The sequence below is a fragment of the Plutella xylostella genome, chromosome 8 (genome assembly GCF_932276165.1).
Source record: "Plutella xylostella chromosome 8, ilPluXylo3.1, whole genome shotgun sequence".
NCBI lineage: Eukaryota > Metazoa > Arthropoda > Insecta > Lepidoptera > Plutellidae > Plutella > Plutella xylostella.
This window is the reverse complement of record NC_063988.1, coordinates 8384564-8411206: the sequence shown is the minus strand read 5'-3', so window position 1 is coordinate 8411206 and position 26643 is coordinate 8384564. Positions and strand designations below refer to the sequence as shown.

General features: G+C 39.4%; 1 protein-coding gene across 2 annotated transcripts in view; it reads left to right on the top strand.

Moving 5' to 3' along the window:
* Nucleotides 1-2464: 2464 nt before the first annotated feature.
* LOC105380364 (fibronectin type III domain-containing protein 5) overlaps nt 2465-26643 on the top strand; it is a 91857-nt gene continuing 67678 nt past the window's right edge. Inside the window, exon 1 of one of the 2 annotated variants that reach the window (XM_038115012.2) lies at nt 2465-3137. The gene's annotated coding sequence lies outside the window, so the exon portion shown is untranslated. The remainder of the gene's footprint in view (nt 3138-26643) is intronic. The other variant, XM_038115011.2, reaches the window with a different exon arrangement.

The following is a 26643-nucleotide window of genomic DNA, read 5'->3' as shown; positions in this document are numbered from 1 at the left end:
CCCGGGTACTTAGCAAATGTGAACTAAGTGATTGGTATAATTTCAACATTTTAATAGATTTTAAGTTGAAACTTTTAGTAAGTGGCAACTACTGGCAACTTTATAACAACTTTATTTTCCGTCAATTGTTAAAACAATCGATTATTTTCCCCAAGTGTACACTCTTATCGGGGGTAAAGTGACCTCGCCCTACTTACCTAGTGCGTTATGTTACGTGCTGACCAAATAAGTGGACATGACATGTGTGTCCAAGTCTGCATACGCTGGCTTCCTTATTAAATTTGTATGGTACATGGCATCAGGTTGTTTACTAAGTCGAATGTTGGTTGTTTTTCAAAGGTTACCTGTGTTTGCAGGGCTCAGTTGCATGTTGGATGGGGTGGGGTCAATAACACTTTATTTTAATTTGTGGGTAAGTACAAGTACTGTGTAATACGCACGGCACTCTATTGTTAGAAGAATGTAATGAAGCCTAATATAAATCTCTGCGACGGCAGCGAACTCGAAGAAATATTTTACGTTTATTAGATGAAGGTGTAAGGTAGGTATAGTGGTGGTAATAATGACCACATAAATTCACAATAAACTATAATGCATGAATGATACGTTAATAATTGACGTAGAAGGTATTAGTTAGATACCTAGGTACTTAATATTTGCAACGTATGTTTATTTTAAGTGTATGTACTACCTAAGTAATGATCTACACATCAAACGAGCGACAAATTAGCTTAAATTAGGGTACTATTTATTTTATCTTCACTATTAACTATTAATATACCTAGATGATAAAATGTTTTTGTTTGTGTTTCTGTCACGTATTAATGAACCAATACGCTTAAGTTTTTATTACATTATTCCTGTGAGAAAAGCTTTTAAAGCGAACAGCAGGTATATCGCGAACTCATTTGGACAAACAATCGAAGTAATTAGACTCAACTTCACAATAAAATGTTGTAAAAACAAAACAAACACTCACACCTTGTACTAATGTACTCCTCGCGGGGTAGGCAGAGGTGCATTGCTGCACCCCACTTTTCATCAGTGTTATGTTAGTCCCAATGTAATAGGGGGCGGGCCTATTGCCATTTTACGGGCACATCCAAGACTCGAAAACAAATATCTGTGTTTAAACAAATATCTGCCCCAGCCGGTAATCGAACCCGGGACCTTCGGCTCAGTAGTCAGGGTCACAAACCACTACGCCATTTGGTCGTCTATATAAAATGTTGTAGTTTTCACGAATCACTTCGTTCGTTGGTAAAAATTACTTCACGATACACCCGCAGAAGTCGCAGGCAACAGATAGTAGAGCCAGTTCATTTACACAAAGCACCACGCGTGCGGTATGCAGCTTTGATCATTAATTGAGCGTATAATTATGGCCTATAATTGAGTTAATGTTCCGAGGCGAACGCGGTGGTTTGGTAGAAAACGATTGATCGAATCATCGGGTTGCGGGTTCAAAGCTTACTAGCTTTTTTGATCGAAAATAATGGGTCTGGTGTTTTTTGGGTATAAGAAACTTGTTGTTGGGGTAATATGGGTTCCGCCTTTTGAAAGTTTTATGAAGTGAGTAGGTGCTATGTTACGCTTATATAATTTTATACAGTGTTATGTTAACTATCAAAGGTAAGCACCCATCGCTATTTTACGAATCGGACAAAACGGATTGTCAGAAATATATTGATGAACGGCGTGAGCAATGCCGATGAAGTGGACGAACTTGTTTAAATTTCTATACAAAGAATACTGAATGCGATGCGTCCGTTGCGTACGATTCCAAAAGGTGAACGCTTACCTTCCTTTTATCTATTGCTATATTGCTATTAGGCACATAGTAACTTCGTCCTAAGTACCTACTACTACCTACGGCAATAGATTTAACTTCGACATTCGCTTAAAGTTTCTGTGTGAGCACATAAAATTAAAATATCAGATATGCCTCGCAGCGATCTCTCTGTAAACCCTTGCGAAGTTCCCAACTACATAAAGGACAGATCCATCTTAAGCGTGTTAACAAGAGGAAGTACCTGTGTGCAGTGACACGGATTTCACTTGAGATCATAAACTCAATAGAGTTGTATAGACTCCGTCAAAGAATAATCCCTGATGCAGTTCTAAACAGATAGGTACTGACCACTGACAGTATATGTATGACCTTATTAGAATTCGGTTGTGCTGTTATCATAATACCTGATTCAAAAGTCGTAGAACAATAATTATTCAAAATTATTACTTACACCGTCTTTAGTCTCTCTACACCTTTTATTGAACGCGTTATTCCGTTTCACAGCATTTAGTATGAAACATAGTTTAGTATATTAGTATGAACTTACCTACCTACCGGTACCGGAACGAATAGTTTAGTTGGTAGTAAAGGATTTAGAATGCATCTACTCCGAAGGCACGAAACAATAAATAGTTTTATATTTTAAATGCTTACATTTTTTTTTAATGGTACCTTAACACCACTATGCGGTTCAACTGGTTTTCCGAACATACATAATTAATTGTAATACATTTTCACCATTCATTTCAGTATACCTACTTTAGGTAAACCATCATTAACATTAACTTTACCAATGAATGTTAGAGGCATGTTTCATTCGTTTCGTAATGCCTAGTCATTATTAAATAAGGAAAAACTTCAACAAAACATCTTAATTAGCAAAGACTTAAAGCAAACAACGCAATAAGTAAGTACCTTAACAAACCGAGCCACTGAAACAAAAAAAACATTACCAGTAAACTTTGTCTCTTCGCCGTCGCTTACTCTTTGACCGTCGAGGCGACTGAAACTGAAATACACCTTTAGTTTCAGTGCTGGCGCAGTCACGGAGGCAAGCGCCCGTTCCCCGCTGGCCCGATCCGCGCGTCAATTTTTAATCCATGTCGTGGCCAACTCCTGAACTCAATCGAATGCTACACAGGACCCCTTCCACCCTCTAGGTTTAACTCCCCTGGAAGTTCGAAGTGAACCTTCGGTGTGCCCGTTCGAAGTATCGGCGTAGTATATCGGAGTAGCGTACTGTTGCCGCGAGTTTTTCTGTCGCGTCTGTGTGTTGTTTAAGTTGTTGAAGTGTTACTCTGTGGCTGCTGTTTCACGCTCCTCCTCTGCTTTCTTCTTGGGACAGGTGAGAAGGAACTTTATGTAAAAGTATAATGACTACATGATAATAACGTGTTGAAAACTGAAGAAAAGACATAGCAATTAAAGCTGCCGTTGGATCGTCACAAACGGGCCTCATTACATAGTCGTGTGTATTTGGACGGCGTTCATTTTTTATTAAACAAACTACAATTGGTTTTCCGATAGCCACGTTCTCACATGTAAATAAATTATGTATAAAGTAAGGAGCGTTGGCTTAACGATTTTGAACTTTCTCCTTGCTATCTGTCACCATACATTGCCTATAGCATCTCATATTAAACTTGTATGCATTGGATATATTATTTACTGAATAATAGCTAGATTATTTTATTGATTATATCTAGGTAGATGTAGGTAGCTTCTAAAGTCTAAACTACCTTTATATGAATTTGAATAATGTATAATTCAGATAAAGTTTTTTTTTTAACAAAGGCACTGAAAGCTCGTTTTAAATATTACTTGGTGTATTTTATAAAGATGTATCAGAAAAATACACGGTAATGCCATTATAATCTACGGTCTAAGCCGAATAATAATTAAGCCTGAACATATAGGTACAAAAGCGTTATTAACAAATCACATGTAGCTTTGAACTTCAAAAATAACTAATAATAATGATATTATGTATTTTTATACGACTTATATGTCACTTAATAGTTATACACAAGAACTAATAACAGACTGTAACTGTTGTAATCTAGCCAAAGTCGAAAGTCAGTGGGAAAAACTTGGAATAAATCTTTTTTACGCTCAACATAAGTACTGCAAAAGGGTATAGTGTTTTTGAACAGTACAAATGCCCGTAATCATTCAAGAAAATCACCAACTCTTTCCAAGACTGCCCAACGTAGCCCAGAGAAACTACTGACAGTATCTCAAATAGCCCAATTTAATTGGCCATAATCTTATCCGTTCTCATAGGTTGTTAAAAAGAGTAGTATGCCGAAGTAGACGACCGAATGGGGTAGTGGTTAGTGTCCTGACTACTGAGCCGATGGTCCCGGGTTCGATTCCCGGCTGGGCAGATATTTGTTTAAACACAGATATTTGTTCTCGGGTCTTGGATGTGCCCGTAAAATGGCAATAGGCCCGCCCCCTATTACATTGGGACTAACATAACACTCTGGCGAAAAGTGGGTGCAGCAATGCACCTCTGCCTGCCGCAAGGGAGTACATTAGTACAAGGCGTGAGTGCATGTGTGTGTGTGTGTGTATGCCGAAAGGGGGTAAAGTTTTTCAAAATTACCGCCTGATTAACTTCTTTTTAGTTTACTACACCTCTTACAACATCCTTTACATAGTAAATAAATAAATAATAATAAATATGTGGGGACATCTCACACACGGCCATCCGACTCCAAGCTAGGCAGAGCCTGTGTTATGGCTATCGGACAGCTGATATATCTACACAAATACATAGATAGATACATATTAAATATAAATATCAACGCCCAAGACCCGAGTACAAAATATCTGTCTTTAAACAAATATCTGCCCCAGTCGGGAATCGAACCCGGGACCTTCGGCTCAGCAGTCAGGGTCACTAACCACTACACCAGTCGGCCGTCATAGGATTGATTGTAAGATCATTTTCACTTCACGAAGGGTTTATTTAAATGTTATCATCATAAATGTTAAACGTAGACAGCATTAAGCTAATTAACTGCCAGTTTACACCTGAGAATGCAAGTTAATCAGAACTTGAGTAAATATGGAATGTAGAATAGAATAGAATATATGTTTATTGGTCACCACAAATGAAAACATACAAAGAGAACTTATAAACTAGGAACAACGAACAATAGGGGGCCTTATCGCTAAGAGCAATCTCTTACAGGCAACCTTAATGTAGCTCCTTATTCCTTCATTGGCTGAATCGGCGTCGATAGGAATTAAGTTCATGCTTTACTCAAGTGGTCCTTTGCAGGCCATAGACGGCGCATTAACCTACCACTAGGTAGATCAGTGATAAAATTTCACTTCTTATAAAATAAATACAATATTTATTATACATGTATTATATACAAGTAAGTATATTCAAATGTTATTCTTATAGGTATTTTAACAAATTATCTTTCTCCTCTCAGTCTATCGCACTACCTATCACTTTCTCCACAACACCCAAGGTTGGCTGGAAGAGAATGCTGTTAGCATTAAGTTCGCTTATGTACATCTTTATTATTGTGCAATAAAGATTTTAATAATAATATCGCTCCCGGGCCAGAACTTAAGTTTATAACAATTTTATTACGCTCAGATAACTTCCTGAAAGCATTTTGTTTGATGGCTTCTCTCTACTTGCTTATTGGAATTATCTTATCTGCTTGTTGCACTACCTATTACTCTCTCCAAAACACCAAAGGTTAATTGGAAGAGAATTCTATTAGCATTAAGTTCGCCTATGTAAACTTTAATTTGATGTAGAATTAATATTTTTTTTCTGATGAGTGTAATTGACTGCGGCAAAAGCATAACTAATATTATACCTACTAATAAATATGGTACTTTAACTGATCGATAAACAATATTTTCTAACTAACAAAATAGCCTAGGCAGAATGTAAATGTTTAAACGTGCATATTGTTCAAACTTTGTAGGGTGACGTTAAATTGTGTGTTCAAATTACATATACAAAAAAACAACAAAAATAGATTATTAGAATATGATTACCTAATTACAATTACTTGCTACAGAGTTTATAAAGTAGTTTGCTGTGTGTTTTTTGTGCCTTAGTGTTTTGAATTCGTTTTCATCAGCATGGTCACCCTAAGCTGTCACGCTGTTGTAGCTGAACCAACAACAACATCATTTCTCTAAGTTGCGTACGTTTAATGCTATTTTACTTTAGTCAGTTGTTTAGTCAAACAGCGTGAAACAAGTTGACTTTAAGACAGGTTTGGAAAATTACTTGTCAAGAGGGCGCACAGTTTTGCAGAGTATGGGCACCTACATCAATACGATTCTGTTATATTATTTAACGTTGTGTATGTTGTTTAATTTAATATAACGTTTATCTGCTACCTGGTATTCCATCCTTATACAACACGGAATAGGTATCCGCAGGGATAACGTTAGTGGTAATGGGTGGGTAAAATTTTATTTATAGATATTCTGCATTATGTCCTATTATAGCTTTCACTTGTATGTTATATTAATATATATTATATTGTATTTGGTTAGTATTGCTATTTTAGTATCACATATATTATGTATTTATTATATTGTGTACGCCTTGGTACCTACTCATGGATGGGAGATAGTCACAAAGGACGCGACTGAAAATCAGTGCCGCGTCAGGTGGGTGGATGCCACCTCACTTGAAGCGGTGTAAGCAGAGGCGCGGGCCTTTTCGGTGCTGGACAACACACACCGTTATGTTGTATGCCTGTTATGTGTAAAATTAAGTATCTACCTATAAGTTTAGTCATATAAGTTCTTTTGTTTTATTTGTTGTTTGCTGTGTGTATTTTTGGTGTGTGGTGCTGGTCACCGAATAAATAATTTTTATCTTTATCTTTATCTTTTTAACGATTCACATTTTTTTTGTTATTTTGTAACAAAGCATATTCATAATAATATCGTTCTTATACAGATATACACAGTCGGTTCTAGGACCATACAAGCCAATACGGTGCGTGTACATAATAGTGTTCTTTTTCAGTAATTGGACATATAACAAATTGGTTCGGACCACGGTCAGAGCAATTTACGATGAGAGCGATGGGCGTGGGTAAATAAAAATACCCTTCATTTTCGGCACTGCTATCTCGCGAAATATGTACTCGACCACCTCTCTCATATATAGGGAGTAAGTAAATAGCGTGCTTTCGAAAAATTTCATCATTAGGTGCACCGCACCCAGCTAGAGTTGAGGTGGCGTCGAAGTGGCGTCGAGGCGGCGTAGAGGCGGCGTTGCGATGGTGTAGCATCGACTTTAAGTGGCAGGAAATGATGACTCATGTAGGTACAATATCAAGTTGTCGCCTCGCCCACGCCGCGACTCTGCCGGCGCCGTGACTCCGCCTCGACTTCTTCCATAAGCTTCGCCCTAGGCTCACGTATAGAAAATATTGAGAAGGCGCGCCTGTTGTTCGCCGCCGCGCCGCCTCAACGCTGCCTCGACTCTCGTGCAGTGAGCGGAGCGCCTTAATGTCCTTCCACCAGGATGTGCTGTGATTTTATTATTCATTAAATAAGTACATTAATTATACTTTGTGATCATTTAGAATATACTTACTTGAAGCATCTACTTGACACTAAAGGTATCAAGTACAGATACTTATATTCTAATTGCTCTTGAACTGTACGCATAGGCAGCAAAGCATTAAATTAGCTTTTATGAAAGTTTATGAAAATGCTAAGTAAAATTTCCTTCGTAGCGCAAAATGAACGTAGATTTACTCTCTCATTGCGACCTTGGGACTATATTAATAAGCATTTCAAATTTCTTTCGTAATCTATGCTCTACATTTTTTTTCATATAAAAATTTGTCTGTTTCTTCGAAATGTAGAGTATGATGTTTCAGTAAATAAAATGCGAAGCTCATAGGGATTCCGGGAAACCCCTTTTGAATGGTGTTTGTCAACTCATCCTGTTCAAGTTTTATAAATACCTACACACGCCACTCCCGCGAGCAATGAAAACGTTCCAGTGACAATAGAATAGAATAGAATAGAAAACCTTTATTCAACACATAAACAGCAACATTATCAATACACATTACAATTAAACACTTAATTTAAACCTATACTGTAGTAGTAGATTACTGTTAGTAATTAAAATTTAGAAAATATTTAGTTTTAGGTTAGTATTAACGTGTACATTTAAAATTATATAAAAAATAAAAACAAGTAAATAGCTCTAAATTACTTCTGTCAACTAGGCGTTCGCGAGCTCGCGTATTACTTTACGTTACACTTACACATACACTCACGGGCAATGAAAAAGTTCCACTCACAAAATTCCATTGGTACTTTTCTCAGTGGAACCTTTTCATTGCCCGTGAGTGTATTATTATGTGCGGTCGGAGCGGTGGTAGCTCAGTCGGGCAAGCGCCCGCTTCTCACGCCAGAGATGCGGGTTCGAATCCCGGCGCTGACATGTACCAATGAGTTCTTTTCTGAATTTAAGTACAATGTATACCATCGCTCTTACGGTGAAGGAAAACATCGTGAGGAAACCTGCATATCTAGACTTAGCACATCTAGATATGTGAACCCACCAACCCGCAGTGGACCAGCGTGGTGGGAAATGGTCCAAGCTTAGGAAGGCAGTTTAGACCTAGGGGATATGCACAAAGGTTCCACTCGAGAGAGCCAGGTGCAGGTACTGACACCCCCACAGAGAATAGAATAGAATATGTGCGGTCAGTAAAAACGGGGCTTTATTTAGGTGTCGGTATTTTGAAAGTCTAACTTTTTATTGCTCACTAGTGGAGGTACAAAGTTAGAAACCAAAAAGTAATTTTATTTTACAAACTCGATCCGAAATGAATGCATGAGCAAGTTCAAATATTAGCAACACTGCTTCCGGCTCGGTAGGTTAGTTAAATAACAAATATTAGCCTTCATTGCCTTTCATGTTACATTCATCATATTCGAAGCTATAAAATTATCATTTTTATTAGACTTGATCAATTTAAAATAAAACCAGGGATCAACACAATTTTAGAGAGTGTCGGAATCACTTTTAACTCACAGTTAATCTCCAGATATATAGTGTGTAACAATAAGAATCCTAATCCTAACTTATTAATATTATAAATGCGAAAGTAACTGTGTCTCTCTGTCTCTTACTCTTTAACGCCAAAACTACTGAACGGATTTGAATGTAATATGGTACAGATATGGTCTAGACCTTGAGAAAAAACAAAGGCTACTTTTTATCTCGGAATTCACACGGGAAAACTTTTTAAGGCGAAGTGAAGCTCGCGGGAACAGCTAGTAAATAAGAATAAGTGTAACAAAAGTAGCAATGTGCACAACAAAGGATCACAAAGGTATTCTAAGGGCTTGTATTTCAGGCTTATGAGCTTAGACATCGTAATGAGAACCTTTTGATGTCTTGCATTTACTAGATTACCGAATCACTTAAGGCTTGTAAACCTGTAAATAATGACTTTGATCTAACGGAAGCCACCTTAATGGATCAGTCTGTCACGTTTGATCCATACAGCCTATAAGGTACATGATAAGGCACTTTTAGTCAGCTAATTAGTTAAGGAGAAATTATTAATTGATCAGCTTTTTGTAAAGTGGGTCACTTTAAGCCAATATTTAGGTGAACAGTGTACACTAATATTATTTAGTTTGCAATAAAAAAATCAAATATAAATTACAGACCCCCAAAATTTTGATTTGAAAATATCTCTAGTAAGTATAATATTTTATTTTATTGTTTTCGGAAAACTTATAGCTATTTTAAACTGGTTAACATTATTATGATGCACGATTAAGAGTCATATTAACCTAATGCGAGAGCGAAAAATGGTGACCTTAGATTTTGTTATATTCTGCTATAAGTATTTAATAAATACTGTAGTTGTAATTATGTTTTATGATAGGTATACAGAAAATACTAGACTCACATAGCAAGAGGACTACTTCTTCATAAATCGTGACTTATTTTTAAACTCCGGCGATAAATAGGGATCTTTGTGTGTTTTATTTGTCTGTGGTAGCGTAGCGCCCAAACCTCCTTAGCGTCCAAAGCCTTTTCAAATATATTTTTTCAGGTGATAGTTAATATTACCCCGATTGTTCTTAACAATATTTAGTGAAAATCGGCTGAGCCGTTCAAAAGTTATACATGAAACTGTAAGTGTTGAATGTCGGGGCTTTTTAACGTTGGTTCGGTTATTGATTAACAAACCACGGTCTTCACTCTAGAGCACGTAAACTCCGGTTATCGGTTATCCGACATATGCAGTTACAGAACAGCAAAGCGACAGGAGAAGCGTCGTATGTTGACTTGTCAAGCTATGCAGAGGTGCGATCACAGGATTCGATACTATTTTAGAAACTACACTAAGGGTCACTTTTACCAAACGCTAAACGTATATAAAATAGTATTTAAATCTAATTTTAAATCCACTTGTACTAAGGGTGTCTTGCATAACAAAGTTAAACAAAATTAAATCTATGACCTCTTGCTCTGACATTATACTGTCAGAGCGGGAGACACACATTTTAATTTTGATTAACTTTGTTGTGCAAGACGCCCTAACTGACAGACGTATGACAGGCTACTATGAAATTCCACCTAAGAGCTCATTCACACGAAGACGAATCGTGATTTTTCACGAATCGTGTTTTTTCACGATTCGTTATTTTTTTTGACGGGAGCAATGCTTTTTATATACCCATGTTCACACGCCTCACGAATCGTGAAAAAAGACGTAGACGGATACGTCGGTCACTACGGTCATTAGAATGACGATTCGTTAAAAATCGTTAAAATTCGTTGAACATCAATTCGGATATTTTGACGAATCGTGAAAAAACACGATTCCGTATTCAATGTGAATATCTATCCGTCAAGGCGAATCGTGTTTTATACCGAATCGTCAAAGACGTATCCCGTGTGAATGCGCCCTTAGAGCTCATTCACACGAAGACGAATCGTGATTTTTCACGAATCGTGTTTTTTCACGATTCGTTATTTTTTTTGACGGGAGCAATGCTTTTTATATACCCATGTTCACACGCTTCACGAATCGTGAAAAAAGACGTAGACGGATACGTCGGTCACTACGGTCATTAGAATGACGATTCGTTAAAAATCTATTTCTATTCGATAAAAATTCGTTGAAAAAACACGATTCCGTATTCAATGTGAACATCTATCCGTCAAGGCGAATCGTGTTTTATACCGAATCGTCAAAGACGTATCCCGTGTGAATGCGCCCTAACATGGAAAAAACAAATGTCACTTTTGAAACTAACAAATCTGCCTTACATTTTGACAGTGACAGTTGACGATACGCAACGTAAACGGAGGTTTTGAATCTTATAATCGCTGCACAGAACAGCAAAGCGACACGAGAAGCGTCGAATGTTGACTTGTCGCGCTATGCAGATTTGGCATTCCCCATATTCTGCCAAGTCCACTGAGCATTCCTGGCGTTCGGATACCTTCACATTTCAGTGTTTGTTATTGACATTGAAATGCTATGCAACTATACTCCAATGAAATAAGGCAATGAAAATGTTCCACTCTCAAAATGACGCCATCAAACGAACCCAATTTTTTCAAACGTTTAATTTAAAATTTGATCAAAATATTACCGTAATTTGTTGATATGATGTAATATCCTGATGCTCTGTTAAATATGTACTTCAATGTTGCAGAAGGCGTCATTAAGCTAGCTTTTTCCGTTTGGGAGTAAATTGGTGTTTTTCTCAGTGGAACCTTTTCATTGTCCGTGAGATTATTTTCATCGCAAGTACTTTGTACCAAATGTATTTAGTATCAAAGCTAATATTAAAATTAATCATTATGATCGGACATCCGACTCCGTCACTTAAACCAACAGTCATTTATCAACCACCAACTTACAAGTACTTACAAAGTTTTTTTTCTCAACCCAAGTTTTAGAGGGTCGGGTCTTCAGGGAACGGCATGACTCTTCGCTATACTTTTGATAAACTTTACTTTTTGTGTCGAGTGTCGACCGATTTTACGATTCTAGGGAATTGATCCTGTAATTTTGTTTGTGGCAACGATCAAAGTTTTTGACCAACTTTTTAGTAGAACCAGTTAGTTATTTTTTATTTTCCAGAAGTGTTCAAACAGCACTAATTTTATTCCCATCAGCCTCTCTTTTCCTATGCTCCTTACGATGTTGCAATACAATACTCTTTACTTATTTGCACCATAATAGAAAACAATACATAGAAGCACTTAGGTATACAAAAAAAATACAAAAAGGCGTATTTCTTAATTGCTTATTCATCATGTGTAAGAGTATTGTTATTACACCGTGTCTCCCTACTAATAAATAAACTGTAATATTTAGGTATATTTACATATTGTTTGGGAAATGATTCTAACCCTTAATTCACTTCGTGAAATTTACTAACGTAATTCACTTGTATGAGACCCTGGGACTCATATATTTTGTAAGCGTGGTTTACTAAAATAAAACATATTTTTTTCAAAAAAATATTTAATAATCTTATTCAGTAGGTACTTATTAATGCACTAGAAAAAAGCAACGAAACTGGACAGACTTCTGAGATCCTCTCCAAAATTAAAGAAACTAATTTTATGAGCCTAAAAAAACAGAGGTATTTTAAAACCTCTACAAAAATATCTAATATTCGTAACAAATATATCTTTTTACGTTTTTTTGACTCCTAAAGACATACAAACAAAAATAAAAAAAACAAAAATGTATGCTCTAATACAAAAATAAAAAACGTGCAATGGGGTTTGCCACTGCTTACAGGCAACGTCAGCATACCTTTTTTGAGCAGGCCAAACATATGGGTTTTGTACATTTGGTACATAGAAATGCAGTTTATATTCTCTTTTTGTAATGGAACAGACAGCAGTACTTTCTTTCATTACATATCTTCAGTTTCAGGGTGGCTCGCATCTCCAGGAATGTCTTTTTTCATGATAGATGAAATCGAGCAGCGAAACTTTGTGTGGCAGACGAGTTATGTGCAGGCGTGTCCTAAGATTAATTAATATCAACTTGTTTTCGATTCATTTTGCCAATCCATAAAAATATATCTTATAAGCATATAAAAAATATGATTTATATCAATAATAACGACAAATAAAATAATAATAACAACATTTGAAAATTGAATTTAATAAAATAAATATAGCATAATTCACTTGTATGAGTCCGTGGGACTCACTCGACGCAATAACTCACTAAATACGCATCGCCGGCGCACGTCCTCTCGCCACCAGAAGGTACTGAGACGGGGGAGAAACTAGCCGCTCAAACGTTACAATTATTGAATTTTGAAAATTTTGATGTGAGTCCCAGGGACTCAGGAAGTGAATTAAGGGCTAAATATGAAAACAAAGCAGTGCCTTAGAAACAGGAAACAAAGAATGCTTATAGTATGTCCGTGGTACAGTAGATGAAGCATAAAAGTGTAATTTTACGCCAGTTTTAAATCTTATGGTCACAGAAATAAGCACGATGAAAAATCCAAAGTTTAACTTAGCGAGTAGCTACTGTACTGAAACTTGGGCAGAACTGCAGCTATTCTTTCTTGACTCTTTTGTTCTACGTATGCTCTTCGGACATTTTTGATTAAGACTATAGCGCACTTCCAGTTAGCTTTTTTGCACATTTTGCATAATGCCCTGCTCAGTGTTTTTTTCTTGGCTTAAAATATATCAAGGCTGTCTTTACAATACTGATAAAATATCTCAAACATTTATATCACGACAAAGTTGAGAAAATCTTATAAATTGACTTCCTTCGATCAGGAAATATATCAGAGATTCATTTATCTTGATCATTGATTCAATAGATTTCATTTATATAAATATAGACTTGTTGAGTGTATATTGGAAATAATCTATTGAATGACAAGATTTGCCAAGTGATTTCGTTGTCGTAATGTAAGAATTATTTATGATACACGCACGCACTCACGCCTTGTACTAATGTACTCCCTTGCTGGGTAGGCAGAGGTGCATTGCTGCACCCACTTTTCGCCAGAGTGTTATGTTAGTCCCAATGTAATAGGGGGCGGGCCTATTGCCATTTTACGGGCACATCCAAGACCCGAGAACAAATATCTGTGTTTTTTCAAACAAATATCTGCCCCAGCCGGGAATCGAACCCGGGACCATCGGCTCAGTAGTCAGGGTCACTAACCACTACGCCATTCGGTCGTCTTATAATAATATTATTTATATAATTATATAATTATTTATGATAGTTTTTTTATTTATCTATCTTTACCTTAGTGGGCAGATTCTATTCATCGTCACACTGTGATTCGTCGATTTAGAGAGTGACGCCTCAGCAATGGATAATTACTTACAGGCTGATTATAAATAGAACCTAAATACAGATGTATATGAGTAGATGAATAAAAAACAGTCAATTTACTAATAAAACTAGAGCAATGTAAAGAACTTTACAAATGCCACGTTTTCGAATGGCCCGACCTTTGAAAAAACTAAATGGCCCTTAAATTGCTGTAATTTCCGCGCTACTACAGCATTTCTGTTTGTTCGCAATCCAGCGTTTTGTTCAGAATGTCGAAATGATGAATTTGTAGACCAAGATGCAGATTATGCAGTCTTGTTGTCTTAAGTGCCGATTTCTTCATAGTCGGTTATCTAACCGACAGTGATTTACAAATTAAACGTCATCTCCATATGAAATTCATGACAGATTTGTTTTAAGTCAACCACTACTCCCTGGTTATGCTCTAACCGACTATGGAGAAATTGGCACTAAGTGGTCTAGAGTGTGACACTTTCGCAAAGTAAACCAAAAAGTATAATAGGGCTAGTTATTGTTGACTTGTAATTTCTAACTCTGACGTGTCTAATTTCTTAATTTAGGGCTGACGACAAACAGACAGTTACACACACAGATACTCAGACACGTTAAACTTAAAACATTCGTCTTTTTCAGTCGGGGGTTAAAAAAATCTTGCATATTCTTCATCATAATCTATTTGGCATCAGGTGGTTCACTGATAAAATTTATACCGTATTATTTATAAGTGAGGCACTTAACTATGTTAGGATGATCTAATCAGTTTAATCCCTTGTTGATCTAAGGTTTGCATATTTAGTATAGAATTAGGAAAGTTCTCTCCAAGTTTGTATAAAGTTACTCAGTGAGACTGCTAGGTACTTACCTAATTCTCCAAGAAATTAAATGATGAGCCATCGATGAACTTCAATGTCGATTATAAAAATAACTAGTGATGCCACGAATAGTGATTGAGCCGAATACCGAATATTCGGCCGGCGCTCTCAGCCGAATACCGAATATTCGGCCACCGAATATTCAGCAGGTGATCCAATATAATTCAATAAGTTGAAGTTTTATTTAAAGAGTGTTCTTCTTAATCTTACGGCAGATCCGTACAACTGGTGGTCAACCAACTCGAATCAGTAGCCAAACCTTATATATTATTTAAAAAATACCAGGTATCTCAGTAGCAGCTATTGTATATTTTATGAAGAAAAGCGCAATCGTCGCAAGTGCGATGTTGTATTCGGGTTTTCGCAATTAATTATTGTTTGATAGTTAACTGTTTCGATTAAATTGTTTTTTTATTCCCTTTTGTAAGATATTTGCTACTTTTTTAAGTATTCGGCCGAATACTACTTACTATTCGGCCGAATACCGAATACTGAAAAAACTGGCCGAATAGGCCGAATACCGAATACTTGCCGAATATTCGTGGCATCTCTAAATAACGTTTCACTTAGGGCAGCTTTTTCAATGGTCAGATAAACGATATCTAAATTGCAGCTGTCACTGTCTAATACAGTCAGTCACGACAGCATCAGAATTATTCCCCAGATACCTAACCGTTATCTGACCATTGAAAAATCAGTCCTTAGTATACCTATATTATTTTGAAATAGAACCTTTTATGACGTTTACGATATTATGCGTACGATTAAATTCTTACCAAATCACTTTCTCTGAATTTATTATGTGGTATTATTAAATACCTATGTAACTATGTACGTTTGTGTGATACATAATATTTTATTTAAGAAAATACAAAGCTTGCCAAAATTATCAAATTATTCAATATTTTTTCTTTGTGTGTGACTTTAATTTAAGAGGTGTCTATTAAATTCATATTCTATTCTATTCTACACACCTAACTGTCAGATTCCTGTGAATTGTTTCAATTACGAGCTGAACCGTCAAACTAGAGACCACAATGGAACTGTGCGCTAGCGATAATTACTTGCCGAGATTCACGGTTCTAGTCACATGCAATATTGCGCCGTGTTCATGTAGGATTTAATACTAAAATAGGAGCGTTTAGTACGTAGGTATCTGGAATAAGGCCAAACACCCACAGGTCCTTCAGAAATTGCTCAGTATTTAGGGAATATGTTTCCTATACGCCATACACATGGAGTATTTATTCTAGCATGTGAAAAATCGTAGAGTTGGTTTCGAGAGTCATATATAAGTCAGAGGCCTTCGGGCAGCTTAAAAACATCTGACAGTCAGGTGGCCCACTTACCCGACAACTCTCTCAGCACAAGCTTGCTTGTGTTGTGGTCCACCAACCCGCACTAGGCCAGCGTGGAGGACTAGGCCTAAAAAGCCTTCCTTCGTTAGAAGGAGACCCGTGTCCCAGCAGTGGGGACGTGATGGGTCGTGATGATATAAGTTGACAGTCGCTGACTGCCCAGTGTGCGACTTAGGGGGTCACTCCCTAAATTGAGGAACGAACGAACGAGAACCTGTCACGCAATCGGCATGTTTTAATACGAGAACGAGATAAAACCTAAAATTTTATAATTTTGTTTTCCTAAGCTTCGGAGCGCTTAGTCTTAATCTTTTCGCGCACCCGACTTGCATTATTCTATAAAGTGGAAATTGGATACTTATAGTCGTGATCTTTGGACCACATCGACACTTTCTTCTAAGAACGAAAAATGTAATAGTTCGTGGATTGCATATAAATAAATATTGTAACGCGCGCCTCCCTCAAAACAATAACACGCCGCATTCTGTGCCGCGACGACCACAGATGCTAATTATAATATTTTTGACAACTCCACTTTCCCGCCCGCTCTAGGTCTATGGTTTTTTTTTCCACTCACTCGCTGTCAACTTTTGAGAAAATCCTGATTGTTTTTTGTAAACTTCTTTCGCCGTGAACTTTAGAATAAAAGGCTGTATAAAGTTAAAACATCTTTTATAGTGGCGCCCAACGTGGGGCTCGAACTCGCAAAATAATTTGTGCGTGAAATAAACTCTTACGCGTCCCCGGTAAATAACATGCCGAGAACGACGCGCAACCGGCGAGAACAAGAAGAACGATCAGAGGACGAGATGAGCGATCACGAAGCGGAGCAGAGCACCTCAAACATCAACACCGGAGCCACCAACGTCGTGTCCATGACCGACGCGCAGCTGACGGCGATCATCGCTGCGGTCTCCCGGAGCCAGGCGGAAACCAACCGGCAGATGTTTGAGTCCTTCCTCTCCAGCAATCGTGCCAGCACATCTACTCCCGCGCCAGAAGACCCGGCGCGAGGTCAACGACCCGGCAGCTTCGTAAAGTGCACCGCGCGTTTCGACGGCGCGGCCCAGAGCGACGAGGCGCTGGAGGCCTTCATAGACACAGTCAACATCTATAAAGAGTGCGCGAACGTGAGCGACGACCACGCCCTGCGCGGCCTGCCGATGCTGCTGACCGGCGAGGCCGCCGTCTGGTGGAAAGGTGTACGCTCATCAATAGATACGTGGGAAGTGGCGCTGCAGAGGCTTCGCGGCAGGTTCGGCGCGCCGCGGCCCGCCCACCGAATACTGCGAGAGGTGTTCGCGAGCGAGCAGGGGCAGGAGCGCGCCGACGCCTTCGTGTCCCACCTGCGCGCCATGCTGTGCAGGCTGCCCTACACCGTGCCGGAGCAGATGCAGATTGATATTATTTATGGACTTTTAGATAGAAAAATTAGGAAATACTTACTGCATGACACTATTAGTAGTTTAGAGCAGTTGCTTGAAGCGGCTAGGAATGTGGAGGAGTCTCGTGCTGAGGTCAAGGAGACAGTACCTCATAAGATCCCATCGTCGGTAAGTCGACACTCACTTCCTACATCTACTCCGAATGATGCAATTCCGTTAGATAATACATTAAAGTCGAAACGAGTGAGACCCCGTTGTTCATATTGTAGACAGTTTGGGCACATCGTAGACGAGTGTCGTAACCGACAAAATCGGGAAAAACCTAAAAGCTATGAAAGTGATCAGAGTATGAGGCGCGAAAACAGTTGTAATGATTCCTATTCTGCTAAATCTGATATGCGTAAGGTAGGAACAGCGCAAAGGGTACCTATCACTAATGTGCCTGGCACAAATTCAGGTATTAGGTGTTATGGGTGCGGCCAGCAAGGTGTAGTTCGGTCTAAATGTGAGACATGCCGTGGGAAAAATGATGTTGTTTCCTCCTCCATGAATGTTGACTTTAATTGTGCATCAGTTACAAACAATCCCGACTTGCCCATGGTAACGGTAACAATTGTAGGCAAAGTAGGAGTTGCAATCTTAGACACTGGGGCCACACATTGTATAGCGAGCCCCACGCTTCATAAAATTCTAGTTGATAACGGTGTCCCATTTGAAGAGATGGAGCGAACCGTGAGTTTGGCTGATGGGTCTAGCCAACTACGTAGAGTACTTTCTACTAATGTCTATGTTACATTACAGGAGCGACTTATACCTACTCAGTTCTTGGTGCTCCCCGGTGCCAACACCAAAACGTTGTTGGGTCGTGACTTTATTATCAGCGCAGGAGTGACCCTAGATATCCCTCAAGGTACCTGGTGCTTCGCAGACACTCCTGAAAAGCTGCATGAATTTACACGTGAGTATGTTATGCCGGAGAATGATTCCAGACTGATGAACATAGCGACTGCTGACGTTGGCTTGAGGGACGATGAAGGTTCCAAGCTTACCCCAGAACAGAAGAAGGAACTTAACACTTTTGTTCTGAGCAGATCGGAGCAGTTCGCTGCCAGTGGCCCCGCTACTGAATTTGCAATCCACCGTATCAAGGTAAACGACAATCAAGAGCCTATTGCCTCCCCCCTTTATAGGATGTCTCCCAAGAAGAGGGAAGCCCTTAAGAAGGAGTTGGAGAAGCTGCTTGATGCTGATGTTATTGAGGAGTGTGAGTCGCCCTGGGCAGCGAATGTGGTGCTCGTGACGAAGGCAGACGGCGGCACTAGACTGTGCATCGACTACCGTAAATTGAACTCCGTCACTGAGGCAGACCGTTACCCCCTCCCGCGCATTGAAGATGTGCTTCATGCAGCGAAAACGACCAATTTCATGTCTACGCTAGATCTTCGAGCAGGCTACTTCCAGGTGAGTGTCCATCCTGACGACCAGGACAAAACGGCATTCATTACACCGCTCGGAATGTTCAGATTTAAGCGTATGCCCATGGGATTACGAAATTCCGGTGCAACCTTCCAGCGGTTGATGGACCGTTTCAAGTCAAACCTTCAGACAGAGAACTCTTCGATATTCTGTTACCTGGACGATTTGATCCTCCTGTCAGGGACATTTGAAGAACACCTGGAGCACCTGGAGGCTGTCTTTGACAGGTTAAAGCTTTTCGGGTTGCGTGTGAACCGTGAGAAAACCCGATTCGCTCGTAACTCCGTCAAATTCCTAGGTCACGTGATAGTACCCGGTGGAATACACATGGACCCTGGTAAGGTAGCTGCCATCAAGGACATGGCTGCACCAGAGAACGTCAAGCAGTTGAAATGTTTCCTGCAGACTTCGAGTTGGTTCCGGCGTCGCCCGCGTCCAGATGTCGCCCGGCCATTGACCGACTTACTCAAGAAGGCAAGCACTTGGAGATGGGAACCATCTCAGCAAGAGGCATTCGAAAAGATCAAGGATCTCCTGACCACCGCGCCCATTCTCAGGCAAGCTGATGAATCGAAGCCGTTCATTCTCCGTACCGACAGCAGCGGCTACGCCCTCGGGGCAGTCCTACTGCAGGGGGAGGGAGCAGATGAGCGGCCGATTGAGTATGCCAGCAGACTTCTTAATGGCGCGGAGAAGAACTACAATACGACTGAACGCGAGGCTTTGGCCGTAGTTTGGGCCGTCGGTAAGTTCAGAGGTTATATCGATGGGAGCGAGGTCGTGGTGAGATCCGACCACCAACCCCTCCGTTGGCTCATGAGCCTGAAATCACCGAGCGGCCGACTTGCTAGATGGGCCCTCGCGATTCAAGAGTTCAACCTGCGCATCGAATACACACCAGGCAAGGCCAACGTCATCGCTGATACACTGTCGCGGCCAAATTGCCCTGAAGACTGCGAACTGTGCCTCACAACCGTGGATTTACCGACTCGGTCGCCTAGCGACATCAGAGAGAATCAGCTAAAGGATCCTGAAATAGGTAAGATCATAGAAGATTTGGAGTCTGACGAACCCTTTAGGGGGAGACCGTGGGCTGACCGCGGGTACGTTCTATCCGACGGCATCTTATATAGGTATGGCCCAGAAGCAGACAATGATGAAGAGAACGCATGCCTCGTCATTCCCCTTCATGAACGCGCTAAGATCTTGTCAGATTACCACGATGCACCGACCGCCGGACACTTCGGCGTTGATCGCACGCTCGCGCGCCTACATACTCGTTTTTATTGGCCAGGAATGAGGTCCTGCGTAGCCGATTATATCAAGGAGTGCGCAGCGTGTCAGCGGTACAAAGTCGACACGAGGAAGCCATCGGGTCTTTTGCAGACACCAGCCACCGCAAGAAGGTTTGAAGTTGTAGCAATTGACCTCTTTGGCCCTCTCCCGGAAACTGCTACTGAGAACAAGTGGGTGTTGATCGTTGAGGATGTTAGCACGCGCTGGGTTGAACTGTTTGCGCTCAAGAATGCGACCAGCCCAGAATGCGCTAGAACACTGATCGACGAAGTGTTCCTAAGGTTTGGTTTTCCCCGTAGAGTGCTGAGCGACAACGGGGTACAATTCATCAGCGCGGTCATGCAACAAGTTTGTCATTGCATGGGCATCGACCAGACGCTGACCCCATTTTACCACCCGGAGGCGAACCCGGTTGAACGAAAGAATCGCGACCTGAAACCTCAACTTGCCGTACTTGTTGGCCGAGACCATGAAACCTGGGACCAACATCTACCAGCAATAAGGTTTGCCATGAATTCTGCCGTGACAGCGAGCACAGGGTTTTCCCCAGCTTACCTCACCTTTGGTAGAGAGCTGCGCGCACCCGCTGACGCTGCCACAGATATGCGCCGTATTTTAGATGCTGATAACTTCGTGCCAGCCATAACACCATACCTGAAGAAGTTGTCCACCTCCCTTGTAGAAGCCAGGGACATTCATGAGAAGGCGCAGGCCGCTCAGAAGAAGAATGCTGATGAGAACCGGAGACCATCACCCGATTACAAGGTAGGTGACTTAGTCCTCTTGAAAACTCAAGGAGCTAACGACACCAATCGTGGACAGACGCCAAAGTTCATCCCTAGACGCGACGGCCCCTACAAGATTAAGGAAGCGGTGAGTCCTACCACGTACTTGTTGGAACGTATTACCGATGGGGAAGTCCTGGGAAAATACCACGTTTCTCAGCTTACGCCATTTGTCGGTCGCATCCAAGCACCAGTCCAAGAGAAACGCAAGCGAGGTAGGCCGCGTAAAGTAGTAGCTAACCCGAACGCGGAGTCGCATCATTCGGATTAGAGGGGGAGTCTGTAACGCGCGCCTCCCTCAAAACAATAACACGCCGCATTCTGTGCCGCGACGACCACAGATGCTAATTATAATATTTTTGACAACTCCACTTTCCCGCCCGCTCTAGGTCTATGGTTTTTTTTCCACTCACTCGCTGTCAACTTTTGAGAAAATCCTGATTGTTTTTTGTAAACTTCTTTCGCCGTGAACTTTAGAATAAAAGGCTGTATAAAGTTAAAACATCTTTTATAATATGTTATTTTGTAAACCTCTATTTTTTAAGTTAAACGCGCCAATATTGTTCGTGACGGCTACGGCTATTCAAATGACCGCTGACCAAAGCAGTTATCTGATAGCCAAAATGGCGGGCCAACCACTGAAACTCAAACATGCATTGATTTCCCAGTAAACTGTATGGTCCAATAATAATTTCATATTTCAAACACAGCGGTCTTTAATAACAGGCGTTTGTTTACTTTTAGAACCAGGGGGTCACACTAGCCTAGGAAAAACAAATTTTCTGAGTGAACACTTTAGCCACCAATGAAAAAGAACAGTGTTTTTAGTTTAACGTGTCTATGTTTCTATGTGTGTGTATCTGTCTGTGGTCTACCACAGCTACTCTAGTAGCTCCCAAACGGCTTAACCGATTTTTGATTTGTTACTTTTGTGTCATAGGCAATGTTACCCCGAGTGCTCTTAGGCATATTTTATCAAAATTGCCGTTCAAACGCTTTGCTACTTTTGGGGTTGAATGTCGGGGGTTTTTACGTTGGTTAACTTATTGTAAAGGTGGAGTAACCCTCCTACGATAGTCGATTGTTATCTAGATGTTGTTTCTGTTTGAGTTGGCTGCACTGTGAGGATGATTGAAAGGGGTTTATTGATCAGTTTTGTTATTCAGTGCAGTTTCGGAACTAGGATTCTAATATCACTTAGCTATTTATTAGCAAAGCATGATACGAGTATACTAGGATAATGTTAATGTTAATGTAAAAAACACTAGGTGCAGAAAGGAACTTAAAGCTAATTTTGGCATCAAATTTATGTCTGTCTTTTTATGTCCGTATATTATCGAAGCAAGGCAGTATAAAATTTAAGGTCGACATTAGCTTATAGTTCCTTTCTGTAACCCAGTGATAGACTAGGGTTTATCACAGTATTAGATTTCGATGAAACAAATTGTAATTATGTTGTAAACTGAGTCAATGGGGGCTAACGCGTGTGAATTTGCCGCTAGGGGCGCTGGTGTGCACTGAGGTCAAGTGACATTTTACTTTTCATATAATTTGTTTGGCGGGCTTCGTGATAAATTATATTTTCGTTCATTTCCCTGTTGAAAAGTGATCTCTTTTTGCGAAATTATCGCAAATATGGATTATTTGTCGTTGAAAGCTGAATAATTAAGGAAAAGAGGCGCAAAAATAAGCAGTCTCAAAGAGCAGCTAATTTCGAGGTTAGTTTATTTACTGTTTACAAACTTATTTTTTACGAAGTGTATGCTTGTTTGCTTAGGTAACAGCTATGTTTTTTCTTTTTACAGATACCAAGACTATGACCGTAACAGTAACTTGGTTGGAAACGTAGAGGACAGCATCATACAACAAAATGATTCAGTGTACTGTTGAGTGGCCTTCAGAAACTTTGTATAGCAGTGTGAACACTAAAAATTAAACTCCAGATCTAGATATTATCACCAATGAGTACTTTGGAATTTATGTACAATGTATACCATCGCTCTTACGGTTAGTTAAAACATCGTGATAAAACCTGCACATCTAGATTTTCGAACCCACCAACCTGCAGAGGACCAGCGTGGTAGGAAATGGTCCAAGCTTAGGAGTGGAGTTTAGACCTTAAGGCGATATGCACAAAGGCTCCATTCGAGTGAGCCAGGTGCAGGTACTGACACCCCCACAAATAATATAATACTTAGGGTCTGTTTCACAATGTCTGGTTAGTGGCTACCTGACGGATAAAATACATGCTGTCACTCTCTGTTATTATTTTTTAGACAGTGACAGCATGTATTTTATCCGACAGGTAGCGCCTAACCAGACATTGTGAAACAGGGGCCTTGTATACTATACTACCATTATTTAGTTTCAACTAACAACTCAACCAGCATTCATTGTGTGGATTACTAATGTGTTATATTTTTTGTATAGCAGTGTGTTTAAACGGAAAGGATAAATAAAAGTTAAATCAGTGTGTAATTCTTTTATTTTTATTGTATTTATTAAATGCCTAATCCTTATTTACATTATGTTCTTTCTGAAATTGGTTATAATGATTTTCACAAACAAGAGATTGTCGGATAATAATTATTTCACATGCCACTGTTTTAGAACAGTTTTATCACTTGTTAACATAAGTCCTCCTTTTCTTTCCAAACATAACGGATCTACACTACATTGCGGCATAGTAACTCGATGTGATGATAGTTATTTTATAATTAATAAGCTTATAAGATTCAAAATTTTAAAACTTTATTTCGCGCCAATTTGATACAGTCTCTTTTGATAAGTTTGACAGCTATGGTACCTCTTGACCTCAGCGACAGTGGCGCCAACTGGTGAGCAAAAAAACGGTAGTCCCCATTATAAAATTAACCAGTAAAACCATATAACCTTGACTATGTTTAAAGCTCAATTTAAAGCAAAAATGTGAAAGGTTTCAGTCAAGAGAGAGCGGGACAAAGCCGCACGGTTGTCAAGTGTCCTTTGCGAAAGCCGTACTGACGGGAAAAGAAGCTTGTTACTTTAATATACCTATACCATGTATTACCAAAAACATGTTTAAACCAGGTTTAAGAAGTATTTAACGAGGTATGTGATAAATAATGCACACACAATTATTTTTGTGAACTGATTTTATGTCTACCCGCAGATATCGGTGCGGCTTGGCCGCTTTGTACTACTGTTGCGATGTACCTACCATATTTTTATTTATTTTAGCAAGTAACTTTAGTAGTGAATAGATATTACCAGTAAATAGATTAAGATTAAGTAAGTAGTTTATAATGAGAGCATGTCTGCCGATAAACTGTTTTAACAGTTTGGCGGAATATTTGTGTATTTTTCGTGTTTATTATGATAAAAATAAAGTTTTAATAAAAAAAAAAAAAAAAAAATGTGATTGAGATGGACATGTATATTCTTTATTAATACAAAAAACAGAACAAAGTTATAGAAGAAGTTATTCTAAGTCTTATTATCGCTTAAAGATTTTTCATCCACTCTTTTTGCGTTTAAATTCGCTTGCCCAAGCAGTTGTCCCATTGTCTGACTAAACGTCCCAGTGTTACGTAAACGGCTAAGCTAATTCCTATTATTATCCGTATCAGACGGAGGATCAATATTTTAAATTAGCGCACAGTATGTCAGTCGCAGTCGGTCGCTCGCTATTATTAGTCTTACATTTGCGACAGTGGCTTAGATTCACAATATGCGAACAAGATGGTCTGTCTTATACAAAAACAAAGCAAAAACTGCCCTTTTCAAAAGTTTCACCTAATGGCAACCATTGTGCCAATGAATCACAAATCTTCTAACGAAACTACACTCACGGGCAAGGAAAAAGTTACACTCACAAAATGCCGACTCCAAACGACCCGTTTTTTTTTCAAACATTTAATTTAAAATTAAAACGAAATATTACCGTTTTTAGTTGGTAATATCCTCATGCTCTGTTAAATGTACTTTAATGTTGCAGAAGGCGTCATTAAGCTAGCCTTTTCCGTTGAGGAGGAATTTGGTGCTTTTCACAGTGGAACCTTTTCAGTGCATGTGAGTGTAATTCAAAATACGATCTCGGTGGTAGAAGTGGTGTTTTATTTAATGAGACTTTTCATTTGCACAGACACTCTATCCAGTTCGTATTAGAATATCGTTGGACAATGGATTACATAAGGCGGTTCTCACATTGCCACGCGTCTCGATGCGTGTTGCGTGAATGCGTGTCCGAACGTTGCTTGTGAGTGTCCCTGTTTGTATAGAAAACACGCAAACAAACGTGGGTCGTAACTGAAAACTACACAAAACAGGAAAGACAGTAGTAACAATTTTAAAAAGGTACCGTCAACAAGATAATGAGTTATTTTTACAAAAAAAAAACACTATAATTATGCGTATGTAATGTATACATTTTAGGCCAAATTTGCTAAATGTGAAAATATATTATATTTAACTGCACATGGCACTTCGAAATTATGCCATTCAATTTTATGACCATCTCTATTATGTCCTTTGGTCTGAAGTCACAGAAACGTCACTATAAATTTCATTGATCGAGCTTCGAGAATAATTCCAAAAACAGACATAAATTATTTATTTATAAGAAACTTTGACACAAATGTAAACAAAATACTTAATTGAAATTGGATTAGCTGACAGTATCGTTTTAAATCATGAATATTTGCTAAAACGAACCTAACTCAATTATCTTCGCAGATTTAAAGGGATTTTCCATGTAAATTTATGATTTCAGACAGGTACCTAATTTATGCTTAAAGCTAAGGTTCTCCAAACGTCATGCGTTAGTTGTGTTCTTTTTAAGAAAGCCAACGACCTTTATTACTACGGATTGAGTGTATTTACGGGAACAACTCTGAAATCATGAAAAAGGTGAGTAAGTATAACGTGTTTCTACACTGTAAGTGACCATGCAGTAAAATAAACTTGCTAGGGTTAACACTTAACATCCAAAGGCAAGTTCAGTAGTACGGTGGCCTGCGCCTAAAAGTATACAGGCGGAGTTTTTAAAATAGCGATCTCAAGCTCACATGCTGCTCAAGCACATCCACATAAACACCACTGCTACACACATCACACACAACACGTCCCCGGATTTATAACAGATGTAGCTGGTCCCTTCATCATCAGGGATCGCTATTTTAAAACCTCCGCCTGTATACTTCTAGGCGCAGGCCACCGTACGTACCAGTTGTGATTTTCGAGTCGAACCTTTTTACGTGGTTTACGCGGAAGGTATCGTGTATAAATAAATGATACTGACATTTTGGTAAGTTAGAATAGTATACGTAGGTCGACACACTCAACTTCAACC